Source organism: Clinocottus analis, unplaced genomic scaffold (genome assembly GCF_023055335.1).
Source record: "Clinocottus analis isolate CAN_PGR_092001 unplaced genomic scaffold, fCliAna1.0.p SCAF_2, whole genome shotgun sequence".
Taxonomy (NCBI): Eukaryota; Metazoa; Chordata; class Actinopteri; order Perciformes; family Cottidae; genus Clinocottus; species Clinocottus analis.
The window spans coordinates 12769123-12782132 of record NW_027175931.1 but is presented as its reverse complement, the minus strand read 5'-3'; the positions used below and the strand labels follow the sequence as shown (position 1 = coordinate 12782132).

Genomic DNA, 13010 nt, shown 5'->3' with positions numbered 1-13010 from the left:
CGTCCATGTTTCTACCCATCTGTCCGTCATCTGTCTGTCCATTTATCTATCCATTCAAATATATCTCCATTTATCCATCATTCATCCATCATCTATCCATTATCCCCTATCAATCTTTTGATCCATCTATTTATCTATCCATCCATCCTTCTTGGTTAACAAAGATGTTTTACCAGAACATGTTTAAACTTCAGAGGCTGGTATATGTTCGATTCTAGCCAGATGTGATGTGGCCATTGAAGCCGTCAACTGTGCTGCTCGGCTCGTACAGGTGGGCATGTCTGATCTTCACAGCATCCCGGCAGGAAAACACACCTGGAACATCCTTGGTAGGACATGGTACCAGTCAGGTAAAGGTTCCTCCAGGTGAAACGAAGCAGTGAGGCCTGAGACTCCTGTATTCGCTCATGTAACATAACAACCTGTTTGACTCCAGCAGTTAAAGAGGGAGGATTCATCTTGAAGGGAAGGAACCATTCAGGCCTGATTTATCTTAGTCTGGAAAGAATATTTATACATGTTTATTTTTTGAGAGATTTGAAAGTTGATCTTAAGAGTCAGCTTATACCATAACATCTGGCCTCAAACAGCCCACTCAGCAGTTCACAACCTGAAAAACACCAACAGTAAGCAGGACTGGCCACAAAGGTTGAGAAAAATCTTCTTAATGGCACCTGTAGCAACACTGCCTCACCTAAAACAACTGCTATTGTGGGTGTGACCACAGCTGTAGCCATAGAGACAGGCGGTGTCACAAGGTCCCGCATCTTCATCTCCAGGTGATGTGGAGAACCGACTGAGGCCGCGGGTAGAGAACAGGTTAGCGAGCCGTCATATTTCACATTACGTCCGACTGCCTCGTGTTCCTGCCAAAGAATTAAAAATATAACCCGACAGGGCCAAGTGCAGCTGGAAATATTGCACCTATCCACATGGAGCAATGAGGCTTACGCAAGGTCACACGATTGTAACACCCTGACATGAAAGCAGTGGGATTTATTTCACTGCTCAAGAAACAAAAAGACCGTTCTTATGACTTCTAATCTCTCCTCATAGTCATCGTGTTTAGATGTGATCCAGAGATTGGAGTCGTGCGTCCATGGTTACTTCGAAAAAAGGAAAAGTTAGCAGGTAATTTTGCAGAAGACGGTTCTCGGTGCAGATTCCTCAAAATGAAAGAAGCTAAACCTCACTGATCTCCATGGCATCGTCATCCAGGCCAGAAATGTGTCAGTTCTACACTCACTGGGCCCTTTATTCGGTACACATGTACAACTGTTGATGCTGATAATGTTGAGTTGTTCTTCTTTTGTGTTATTTAAGCGATATGTTTCAGCATTGAGGTCTTAGTGATAGCATTGCGTTGCTTTATGTTGAGAACACTTTGCCACCCTCTTGTGTGTTTAAAAAATATATATAAACATCTCAAAGTATAATATAGTCCTGTGCAACACCTTTAACAATTACCTATACACTATAAATCTAATTACATTTACATATTTTCAACAATATAACAAAAACTAAGTCTTTTTTTGTGTACTACATGGCAGAACAGTTGTATTTTATTGCAATAGATTATACAGGTGTACTTAAGAAAGTGTCCACTGTATATTTGTAAGAGAGAGACCATTTTGGATGCTCGTCAAATCCACTGGACACAAACAAACCTACACAATATAATGTCTGCTCACAGAACAAAACCACAATCTTCAACAAAGACGAACACAACATGTGAGACACCCTCGTGGAAATTGAACACTATGAATTATTAGACTGCTATGAAAATACAAACATGCAGGCTCTGTTTATTAGATTAAACCAGGACAGATGCAAAACAACAAGCCAATACACGTCAGAAGGAGAAGCTCGTATACATACATGCTTATATTTATTGGCAGTGGTCAGATAAACTGGCCCTTTAGCAACTTCCGTTTGCAAACTAGTTCTTCCTCCAACACTGACAGCAGCGGCTTGTTACTGGTTCCAGTCCCCAGAGAGTTTTTTGGAGTGCCCTTTAAAGCAGGCACTTAATCCCTGCTGCTCCTGTGGAGCTGCACCACTGTGGCTTCAGGATGTGATTATGCACATAAGATTAGATTAAGCTTTCATGATCCCCTCGGGTATGACTGTTAGATGTCTGGTGGTGGAGCAGGTCAGTGAATGTGTGAATTCTAAAGACATTGGAAATATACTGTTGAGTAAAATGTCATGTGCAGTGGATGAAGATACATTGTATATAAATAGTGGATAGAATAGAGATAAAAAAATAATAATGTGATTAGAATAATATAATGAGAGCATACAAAGTACAGTAAAGTATAAATATTAGAGTAATATCAAGATTAAAGTAGTATAAAGACAATATAAAGATTAGAATAATATACAGAGAGTATAAAGCTGAGTGCACTATAAAGAATATAAAGATTAAGGTAGTATAGAAAGTATAAAGATTAGGGTAGTATAAGGAAGAAGGAAATATATGATGGAAGTATATTGTTGAGTCATAGTTAATGTGGATAAATAAAGCTTTACCGCCTTGCACGCCAAATACCACAAACTAGATGTAAATGTACAGAGGAACTATTTGGGCCAAACACGCAACTCTCTTTACGTAGCCAGCAGCAGATCCTGGAGCTGAATGGGATGTAAAGCTGAGAGAGGGCTGCTGGTGACGACTAAAACAATCTCAGAGCTGAACACTGAATGCACCGTGTTGGAGGCCGCCTGCGCAATGCAAGTGTGTGTTCAGTGTGAGAGATAATGTAGAAAAACACAAAACATTGCAGGAGAAAATGTGTCTTCACTAACTGTGCAGACAACGTGGAGGTACAATATATAAATGGATGGGTGGATGTATTTTGATAAATATTAGATGGACAGCAGGATCGAGAGCAGGGGAGACAGTATGCATGAAACAATGCAGCCCTCTGTATCCCACCAATCCGCTGTCTGCTGTTAACTCACTGTACCACACATCACACCACAGAGACCAACAACAACACTCACCAGGCCTGGGCTCATGTGAAAGGGCAACAGTATAGTCCTTCTTTGTGTACAAAAGAGTGAAAACACATATCTCAACCAAGCGTGCATAACCCACTAGATTTCTGATTAGATTTATGTCAGAAAGCAGGAAGTGGACGTGTGCTGTGACAATCTTTCTTCAACAGCGACCTCATAGGTTTAAGTTGACTAAAATTGAGTAAATTGCAAAATATACACATAAGAAATAGAAGTAGGTCAAACTCGAAGATAAAACCTACTGATCGGCGTCTGACACTGACACACCGAGTCAGCATGAGATGCACCGAGCTTTTACCGAACTCCAATATACACCCATCTGCGTCATCCATAGAATAGAGTAGTGTAAAGATAATAGTAGTAAAAAGATAATAGTAGTGTAAAGATAATTGTAGTGTAAGGATAATAGTAGTATAAAGATAATAGTAGTAAAAAGATAATAGTAGTGTAAAGATAATAGTAGAAATAATAGTAGTGTAAAGATAATAGTAGTATACCGAGCGAGCAGGTCGTCTTAGGGAGGCGTTGGGCTCAAACCAGGCAACATTGTGAAGCCATTGTGTGAGTTGTGAGTCTTAAACTTGCATTCTTTCTACCGACCAGGGGGAGACTCCATTGGTTGCAAATATAAACCTTACCAAAATGCCAAACTCGATGCTTCAAAAAAAGCAGTCCGCAAACAACGCGTTTGCCCCGACAACTATGTCCTCTTCTTATATAATGTCTATCGGTCCAATAGAGAGACAGGAGACACTGGTTGTGTCCCATGTGAAACCAAGTCAACCTTGAGTTATTTTACCGCAGGTGTGTTGCGTAACATACGTACTAAACAAACACAGCGGATATAAGTTACATAACTTAATAATCCTTTAATAGTGGGGAAATATTAAACTTATATTACATTCATTTGTTGGTCTCTGCATTCTACCCCATCCTTAATAATTAAGGATTGAGGTGTCTGTGTGGGACCCAGGGATCAGCTAAGGGTTCAGTGTCTTGCTCAAGGACGCTTCAACATGAAACTATGTGGAGACCAGAGATGGAGCGGATAGCTTGTGTTTCAGGATGACCGCTCTCCATGAGGTACAGCCGTACCAATAATGTATAAACAAACTTACTTAAACCCAAACTATGATCTTTTCCTAAACCTGACCAAGTTCTTTTGTTGTCAACACTTTTCTTTCAAGACACTATTGCATGTAACAAGTGGTAAGTGCCACTCTGTCCCTGACACGTCCAAGACTTGTTGGGAGTGAGAGTGTGTTGAGCTTCACCTCAGAACCATGATGGCTGCTGTTTAGCTTCTTCATCTACACGCACATAAATATATAACAAATACTTATTTTATTTTCAGTCCAGTCAGGATTTCTCAATAATAAACAGCTTGTCCTCTTCTGGCATCAGTTTTTTCTCTCCATCTTAACTCAAACCAGACAGCAGACACCATGATATGAGGAGGAAATTATGTTAATGAGTCAAGGCAGATTAATGATAAACCAACCAAACATATTGATTTGTTCATTAAACCACTCACTAGATGTTGTCATCAACACAGCCACGAAAACAGCCTCGGTGAGAGAGAAATCGCCCATATCGGAGGGCCATTTAATCGCTGTTACTGCTCGGCTGGGATTTCTGTCAGCCTGTGGGAATATTTGGTAACAGTAATAAAGCAGATTTAATTAACTTGAACAGAAGATTAAAACAAGACTAAAAATACTTTAAAACAATCCTCATTTACATTTAATTTGCGCAACATGAACTTACTATTGTAGTGAAGAAAACAATGATAAGAAAATAAATAAAAATCAAACCCATTGACTGTCAGTCGCTGAAAGGTCAGACCGTTGGTTGGTGGATTTCATTCCCCGGACAGATGGGGAGACTGCGTGCCTTTGGCCAGACGATCGATTCAAGCTGCCGAGGTGCAGACGTTGGAGACTAATCTCTCTTTTCAACAAGTGTTTTATGGTTTTGCTGATTGCAATATTCCCATAAGCAACAAACACTGCTGTTCTTTAAGAACACGTCTTTCTGGAAGTTGTTCAGCTTTCAGGAGGATAAAAAGCATCAAGACAGCATCAACTCTCACAAAGGCAGTTTGTCATTGGTGGCCAATGGCGATGGTACTGTCACTGTGCATTAAGGGATGAAGCCACCGCTGCACCTGCTGCTGAACTGCAACCACTGGTCCAATGTCTTGATCATTTTTCACTATTTTATCCACTAAACGATTCATCAATTAACCAGGAAAATAATCTGCAGATTAATCTTTAATTCTGCAGTGACTGAATATTTTTACTTTCAAGGCAACAAAGTTGCAGGTTGAGTTTCAAAAACAGTTTTGAATCCGACGAAGAAACACAAAGCATATATGACAGAAGCTGATAGTTTAACCTGCCACCGTGCCGGACACTTAAATGATGGAGCAGCACTGAAATACACAGAGAGGTTCAGCAGAAGGAGAACACTAGCTCCTCTGACGGGGAGGTGGGCAGCTTTAGTATCAGTCGGCTGCCGAGCTGGAGAGAAGCTGTTGCATCACGACCCTCCCCTGCCGTCTGTGTGTGCGTTAATATGACGTCTGCTCCCGAGTGGTACCATACAGTCCAATTGCAAACTATCTAGGGCAACCTTCGAGCACAAACACACCCACACGCAATGCAATTGTGCTCATCAGACAGCAGAATGCAAATTACCTGGCTTGCAGGTGCAAATGTGAATGGGGACATAAAAACCAGTCCCCGAACACAACACAACACTCAGAAACCCCGAAGAGCCGCGGGACTTAAGAGGATCACGAGCCAGACAGGGTTGCAAAACCGAGACTAATCATTCCAGAAATATTTCAGACACCGGAATCCTGCGGCGGTGAAAGAAGTATACTTGGATCAGATTAGATCGGGTAGAAGTAGCAGAAACACAGGGTACAAGTTAAAGTGCTGTATTCAATATTGTAAAAGTATCAGCATCAAGTTTAACTTAAAGGACCAAAATTAAAAAACAATCACAATGCAGAATGGCCCATGACTGGTTTCTAATCATTGATAGATTAATGTTGCAGCTGGTCTATGTGGGGTTAACTTTAACTACTTCATCGGGGTAGCTTAATCAATGATACAACTATATCACACTTTATTATAGAGAATGATTAAACCTGTAAAGTAATTAACTAAATGTATCAAATAACTGTCATGGAGTATAAAGTCCAACATTTCCCTCTGAGATTCAGTGAAGTAGAAGTATACCATAAAAGGGTATCAGTCGAGTCAAGTTCTTGAAAATTGTAAAGTAGTTACTTTCTGGAATCCTGTGATTTTACCTGGTGGTGCTAATTGTATAATACATATATTTAGCTGAAGTTTGTTCATTTTTCTCCTTTTCTTTTTTCCTCATGGATTTCACTTTCAACCAAAGAACAAATGAGTGCCATATCCCATCAGCCACTTTTTCTGGCTTATCCGATGATGTGTTATCTGTGGGCCGGTGTGAGTAAATGATGTGCACACACGCCGCATGAATGTTAGGGTCTTTTTGTATCCCTCACACAGCTGTAACACCATGAACTGGCCTTGGCTTGCAAGGTGATGAACGCGCATATGTGACGCTCCTCGTTGAGTGGACAGCAGAGGTTCCGTCAAGTGTGCGGGCGCCTATTGGTCTTTATTGATCTAAAAGGTTAACAATGAGGCGGGCTGACAGACGGGATTCACCGCTCAGTAGACGCAGATGGGGGGAACGCGATCGATCCCACCGGTGTCACTAAATCAACTGTGGAGAAGTGCAGTTGGAGCCCAATACAAATGGGTCAAACGAACAGTGTGTGACAACTGCTGAGCCACTTCCTGCGGCCTGTGTCTAACCAAGACCTCAGGAGAAGGTCCTGAGAGAACAGACAAAGTGCTTGAAATCGACAACTGCAAACCTCATGTAACACAAAGCGCAATAATATGGACAATGACGATAGTCATGATTTAAAAAAAATGTTTTTAAAATTATTCAACGTTCATTTTTAATATAAAAATTAACACTTCCCAGAAGGTTGAGGTAGCCGTCAGCAACTTAAATCAAGAGATTAAAAACACATTAACACCAGTAAGCAGAGGTGGGCAATCTGAGGCAACCTTTTTATTTTAAAACCCCCACCATCAAATAAGACCCACCCTACTGCCTATAATTGGCTAATGTTACGGCTCTGGTGGAGACCTGTCAATCACAGTAAGTCTGCCCTAAAGCATACCCTGCTTTATGGTCTGGTTGACCCTAAATTTAAGGAAGCGCATGGCATTCACTGGATAAAAAAAACAAACAACCTTTTTCTCGTAATTACGAGATCTTTTCTCGTAATTACGAGATCCTGATCTCGTAATTACGCAATCTTTTCTCGTAATTACGAGATAAGATAAAGAAAAAGGAAACATCTGCAAATCCTCTCTCAGTGGCAATGATGGTGCTATTGCAGTTATCTGCTATTAATACTGTAACGTCCACGGCAGGAAGACTCGCAGACGTTGGTGTCATTTACTTGTTGGTTTATTTCACCAAGGTTCACACAATCACTGTTACTGTAACGGGGCTCTTTGCTAATGATAGCTCACGAAGCTTTCCCCATATTACACCTACAGCAAACCACAACACACATACTACCTCTGAAACCACCCGCCTCTCCCCCTGCTCCACCAATCACAGGCCACAAACCCCACCAAAAGGATGTTGCTTTCCTGTGATTGGCCAGAGAGAGAGAGAGAGAGAGAGAAAGAGAGAGCCAGAGAGCCAGAGAGCCAGAGAGAGAGAGACCCCTGCCCAAACGTCCCCCCCAACAGATACCTGTATAGGGTCGCTACAATACCTTCTCGGTTTGAGACACTTGAAAATACTGATGTTTCTGAAAAATGAGGATGGTATTACATTTAGTATGTCAACACTGCGCTGGCATCTCAAGGCGTGTTTAGGTGGAAAGCCTGAACAATCTGACGTGCTGGATGTCGCTCTGTTTCTGCAGGAGTAGTTGAACCAACACGGGATGCTTCATGGATACAAATCCATGCATTTAAAATGCATCCAATCTGGTTTGGTAGTGACTCAAAGAACTGTGCGGCACCTGTTAAAAATCCTAGATCCTCCAGGAGTACAGCTGAGGCAACGGGACGGTCTAGAAGACGTCTGTCTTGTTGCATTCGGTCAATGTTTTCCTCTGCAACACCTCGCTTTCAAAGAAAATCCCATAAACCATTGTCAGGCAACGTTTGCTCAGGCATTTCCTCGGTTTCCTGGAAAAACATATGTTTTGCTGCTTCATCAACAATCGTCAGTCTCCTTGTTAGCTACGCCACCTGTACGCTAGCATAACAACCACTTAATCATGCATGTCAGCCATGTCAGCTTTTCTGTTGTCACGGTTACGACGTCACATGGCAAAACGTAACAAAGCCACAGTCGTAAATAAACGTCTAGATCTCGTAATTACGAGAAAAGATCAGGATCTCGTAATCACGAGATCATGATCTCGTGATTACGAGAAAAGTTCTCGTAATTCCGAGATCAGGGGTCTATTTCTGTATAAATTGACCATTATTTACGAAATTAACTTCTTGCTGTATTGAAGAAGACTTAAAACTAGAGATTGAGACCATAAACTACAATGTTTACGGAGGGAATAAATCAAGACATCGACAAGGGAGCGAATACCCGACCTCCGGTTTCCCCTCAGGTGTAAGCAGTGCTAGTTCTGGCCAGCACTGTTGCTGTTGTCTGAGCTGTTAGCACTATTAGCACTGTTAGAACTGTTAGCACTTTAAGCACTGTTAGCATTGTTAGCTGCAAGCAACCTTCACCATGTTGCGAGCCATTGAGAGCCATAAAAAGGCAATGTAAATGATTCCAATCACATATATTGCACATTAAAGTATATTGCTGATGAGTATATATGTTTTCACGCAGATGGCAGCTTTCATGTACAGCACACTCATATATAATTATTAAATCACGATTAAAGGACACAAACGTCTCTTAAATATTGCTATACAGGTTGCAACATGGATGGAATAAAAGGAAAGACCCTCTTGGTATTTACATTGTAAACTTTAAGTTGATATGGCACACCGATTAACAAGAAGGGAAAAAAGCCATTTCAACTGAAAAAGACCCGATGTTGACAACATCTGTGAGAGAAACGACCAAGAGAAGTAATGCGCCAGAGGGATCCTGAAGTGGCTCCATCTCACTGAGACGTTGGTGCTGTCCAATAACCGCATGTCACATTAAAACGACTGTTTGCCTGATACCGACAGTCAGCCCGTAAAGGTCGCTCAAACACACCGAGGAGGACATGTTCTTACCTGAAGGCTCTCTGTGTGCTGCTCGGCTTGTCCGGTTACCTCCGCACGCGCCTCTCTCTCTCTCTCTCTCTCTCTCTCTCTCGCTCTCTCTCTCTCGCTCTCACTCTCTCTTGCTCTCTCTCTCTCCTCCGTACGGCGCGAGGAGCCGTGTTGTGCTGCTGCAGTGTACAGTCTCGCGCAGCAGGGCAGCTTCTCGAGCTCCCGTGTGTTGCTGCGCCGCCTGCGTGAGTGAGGAGGACACGGGGATGTTCAGTACCAGCACGCGCTCCGGCTGGAGGAGGCGAGGGGGGGAGGTGGGAGGAGGGGAGGGGGGCTGCAGGCACGAGGCATCTGCGAGGGGCTTCGACTCACCTGTTGCTTACGTCACAGAGGCGCGCTACTGTTTTATTGAAGGTTAAGCTACACGGTGCCATGAAGTAAATTAGCTCCACCTTTACCAGCTGCACCATTAGAGTGACTGGTTTCCAACAATCTCCTGTAAGCCTCTTTTAAGTTCAAATATTTTTTTAGACATGCTGGTTTTTGCTAGCATGAATGTTTCCTTTCATTCTCTCTCTCTCTCTCTCTCTCTCTCTCTCTCTCTCTCTCTCTCTCTCTCTCTCTCTCTCTCTCTCTCTCTCTCTCTCTCAGTGACCCCAGTGTTGACCTCAAACTGTTATAAATGTATAATACAGTTATTATTGTTCCTGTTACATTTTAATTGGCGAAACACTGTTATTTACTTTTAAAGGAACGTTTTCATTGTGACTTGGCAATACTTCTTCAGCTCAATGAACTCTTTAAAAAGCCTTTTGGGTCAGCTGCAAAATGATCCTATAGAATATGACGCACTGTTGCCAACACGATAGATGGATAGATAATTACTTTATTGATCACCGAAGTGAAATTTAGGGTCCAAGTAGCTCAAGACATCACGCAACATAAAATATACATACACACACTATTAAAAAGGATTGTCCAAAGAAAAATTAAAAACAAGTTGGGTGAGAAGAAGTCCAAGCTGGGGTGGAAACATCTACAGCAGTTATTACACATTAATGCAGCATTGATGTGGATCCAGAAGCACATGCACACATACACACACACACACGCACACACACACACACACACTGAGTCACCGGGGCCTTCTCTTTACTCTTACGCAGAGCGTTGCCATAGCGACTCGGTACACCTTTAATCATAATACGTTGAATCTGGTCAATAAGGCATGGGTCGCCACGGTAACGGAACCGTATGGCAACCTGTACCCTCCCCCCTCCCCGTCCCACTCCACACACACACACACACACACACACACACACAATAGCTATATTGCACTACATGAGTGTTGACAGACAGTAAAAAGACATCTGTTGTTCACTTTGCAAACAAGAAGAGATGGCACACACACACACACACACACACACTCTCTCTCTCTCTCTCTCTCTCTCTCTCTCTCTCTCTCTGTCTCACACACTCACACACACACACACACACTGTTGTCAGACGTCGTGTCCTGAAAACATTCAGAGACTTTAAGCTATACGGACAGAAGCGTCGTTCCAGATATAAAGAAATAAAGAATGAATCACTACTATCGATGTTTCAGTCTGGATCTTGTTCTTTTGAAGGACAGCTACAGTATATTTCTCTGAGAGCACATTAAGACGCCGTCGGCTGTCGGCTGTAAGCGTGTCTTTCAGAATTCAGATTTTCCTTGTTGAAAAGGCTGTGACGGGAAGACAAAGCGGGGAATACACACTCATGATACTCATGAAACTCAAGAAACTCATGATACTCATGAAACTCATGAAACTCATGAAACTCATGATACTCATTATCAGTGATGGAATGTAACAAAATATTTTTACTTTGTTACTGTATTTAAGTAAATTTACGTATCTGTACTTTACTTAAGTAAAAATAATGGTGCATACTTTTTACTTTTACTCCGTTACATTTTGCAGCTATTATCAGTACTTTTACTCCACTACATTTCTACAATATGTGTTGTTATTCGTTACATTTTATAAACACAGTTTCGCTAAAATGTTGCAGACACAAAAATATGGATTGCGTTCAGAACCGTAACAGAAACACACGCGCTCCCCCACCCACACATACACGCGCACACACACACACACACACACACACACCGCAGGAGGGGCAGTGCTCTCCCAGAATACAACGCGGCCCAACAATCACACCGGTCCGTGTCGTAGGATCCGAGCTACGCTACAGTTAGCTACCTGTTTGCTGCGGGCTCGCCGGTCTGTGTGACCATCTGACCTATTTCAACCCTGTCTCCAATCACAAATACATTGATGTTACCGGCATCTCCGGCCAAGCGATCTTCAGACCGGCCCCATGACCGGCCTCACACCGCCGCTTTTCTATCCTCAGCAGAGTTTAGAAATTTAAATATGCTTAAATTCATCGAGAAAGCAAGAAAACAAAAACACAAACACACGATTATTAACGTATTTGTAATAAACAATAAAACTAAACTAACTACGCGTATAAGCAACGCATACGCGTATAATCAACGTATTTGTGATACGTCAATCACAGACGTAATCAGGGATTGGACAGACAACATGGATCCCGAGTCAGCCTCATCTGAGCCCTCAGATATGAGCCACCTTTGGCCCCATTTAAAAAACATGTTCGATTTCTAAGCCCCCAAGAATGACTCGTGGAGGTTTCAGTGCCTTTCCTGTCTATGTTAATGTCCCTGACTTTTTTTAAATTAGTATATATATTTAATTTGGTTGCTTATAATTATTCCTAGTAGTGACTTCTGTAGAGGCATAAGTTTTACCAGTAGCTATATCTGCATTTACAGCCCTAAACATTGAGAGACAACCCATTGGGTGAGTACTTTTACTTTTAATACTTAAAGTAAATTTAAAAGTAAGTACTTTTACTTAAGTAGGATTGTTGATGTAGTACTTTTACTTTCATTTTCCTGGGTACTTGTACTTTTACTTAAGTACTAAACTTCAGTACTTCCTCCACCACTGCTCATGATACTCATGAAACTCATGATACTAAAAAAACTCATGATACTAAAAAAACTCATGATACTCATACTTATGATACTCATGAAACTCATGATACTCATGATATTCATGATACTCATGAAACTCATACTCATGATACTCATGATACTCATGATATTCATGATACTCATGATATTCATGATACTCGTGAAACTCATGATACTCATGATATTCATGATACTCGTGATACTCATGAGATTCATGATACTCATGAAACTCATGACACTTATGAAACTCATACTCATGATACTCATGATGCTCATACTCATGATATTCATGATACTCATGAAACGCATGATACTCATGATGCTCATACTCATGATACTCATATCTGTGATACTCATGATACTCATACTCATGCTACTCATGATGCTCATACTTGTGATACTCATGATACTCATATCCATGATACTCATACTCATGATACTCATACCCATGACACTCATGATACTCATGATACTCATACTCATGATACTCAGGATACTCATGATATTCATAATACTCATACTCATGATACTCATTATACTCATGAAACTTAAACTCAGGATATTCATGATACTCAAGAAACGCATGATACTTATAAAACTCATACTCATAACACCCCAGTTAA

General features: G+C 41.5%; 1 protein-coding gene across 3 annotated transcripts in view; it reads right to left on the bottom strand.

The window, feature by feature from the left end:
- gdpd4a (glycerophosphodiester phosphodiesterase domain containing 4a) overlaps positions 1-9605 on the bottom strand; it is a 39196-nt gene extending 29591 nt beyond the window's left edge. For 2 of the 3 annotated variants that reach the window (XM_068585166.1, XM_068585168.1), the window contains exon 1: positions 9360-9605. The gene's annotated coding sequence lies outside the window, so the exon portion shown is untranslated. Of the gene's footprint in view, positions 1-8122; positions 8288-9359 lie in introns of those variants that run through there. The other variant, XM_068585167.1, reaches the window with a different exon arrangement.
- Positions 9606-13010: the final 3405 nt, after the last annotated feature.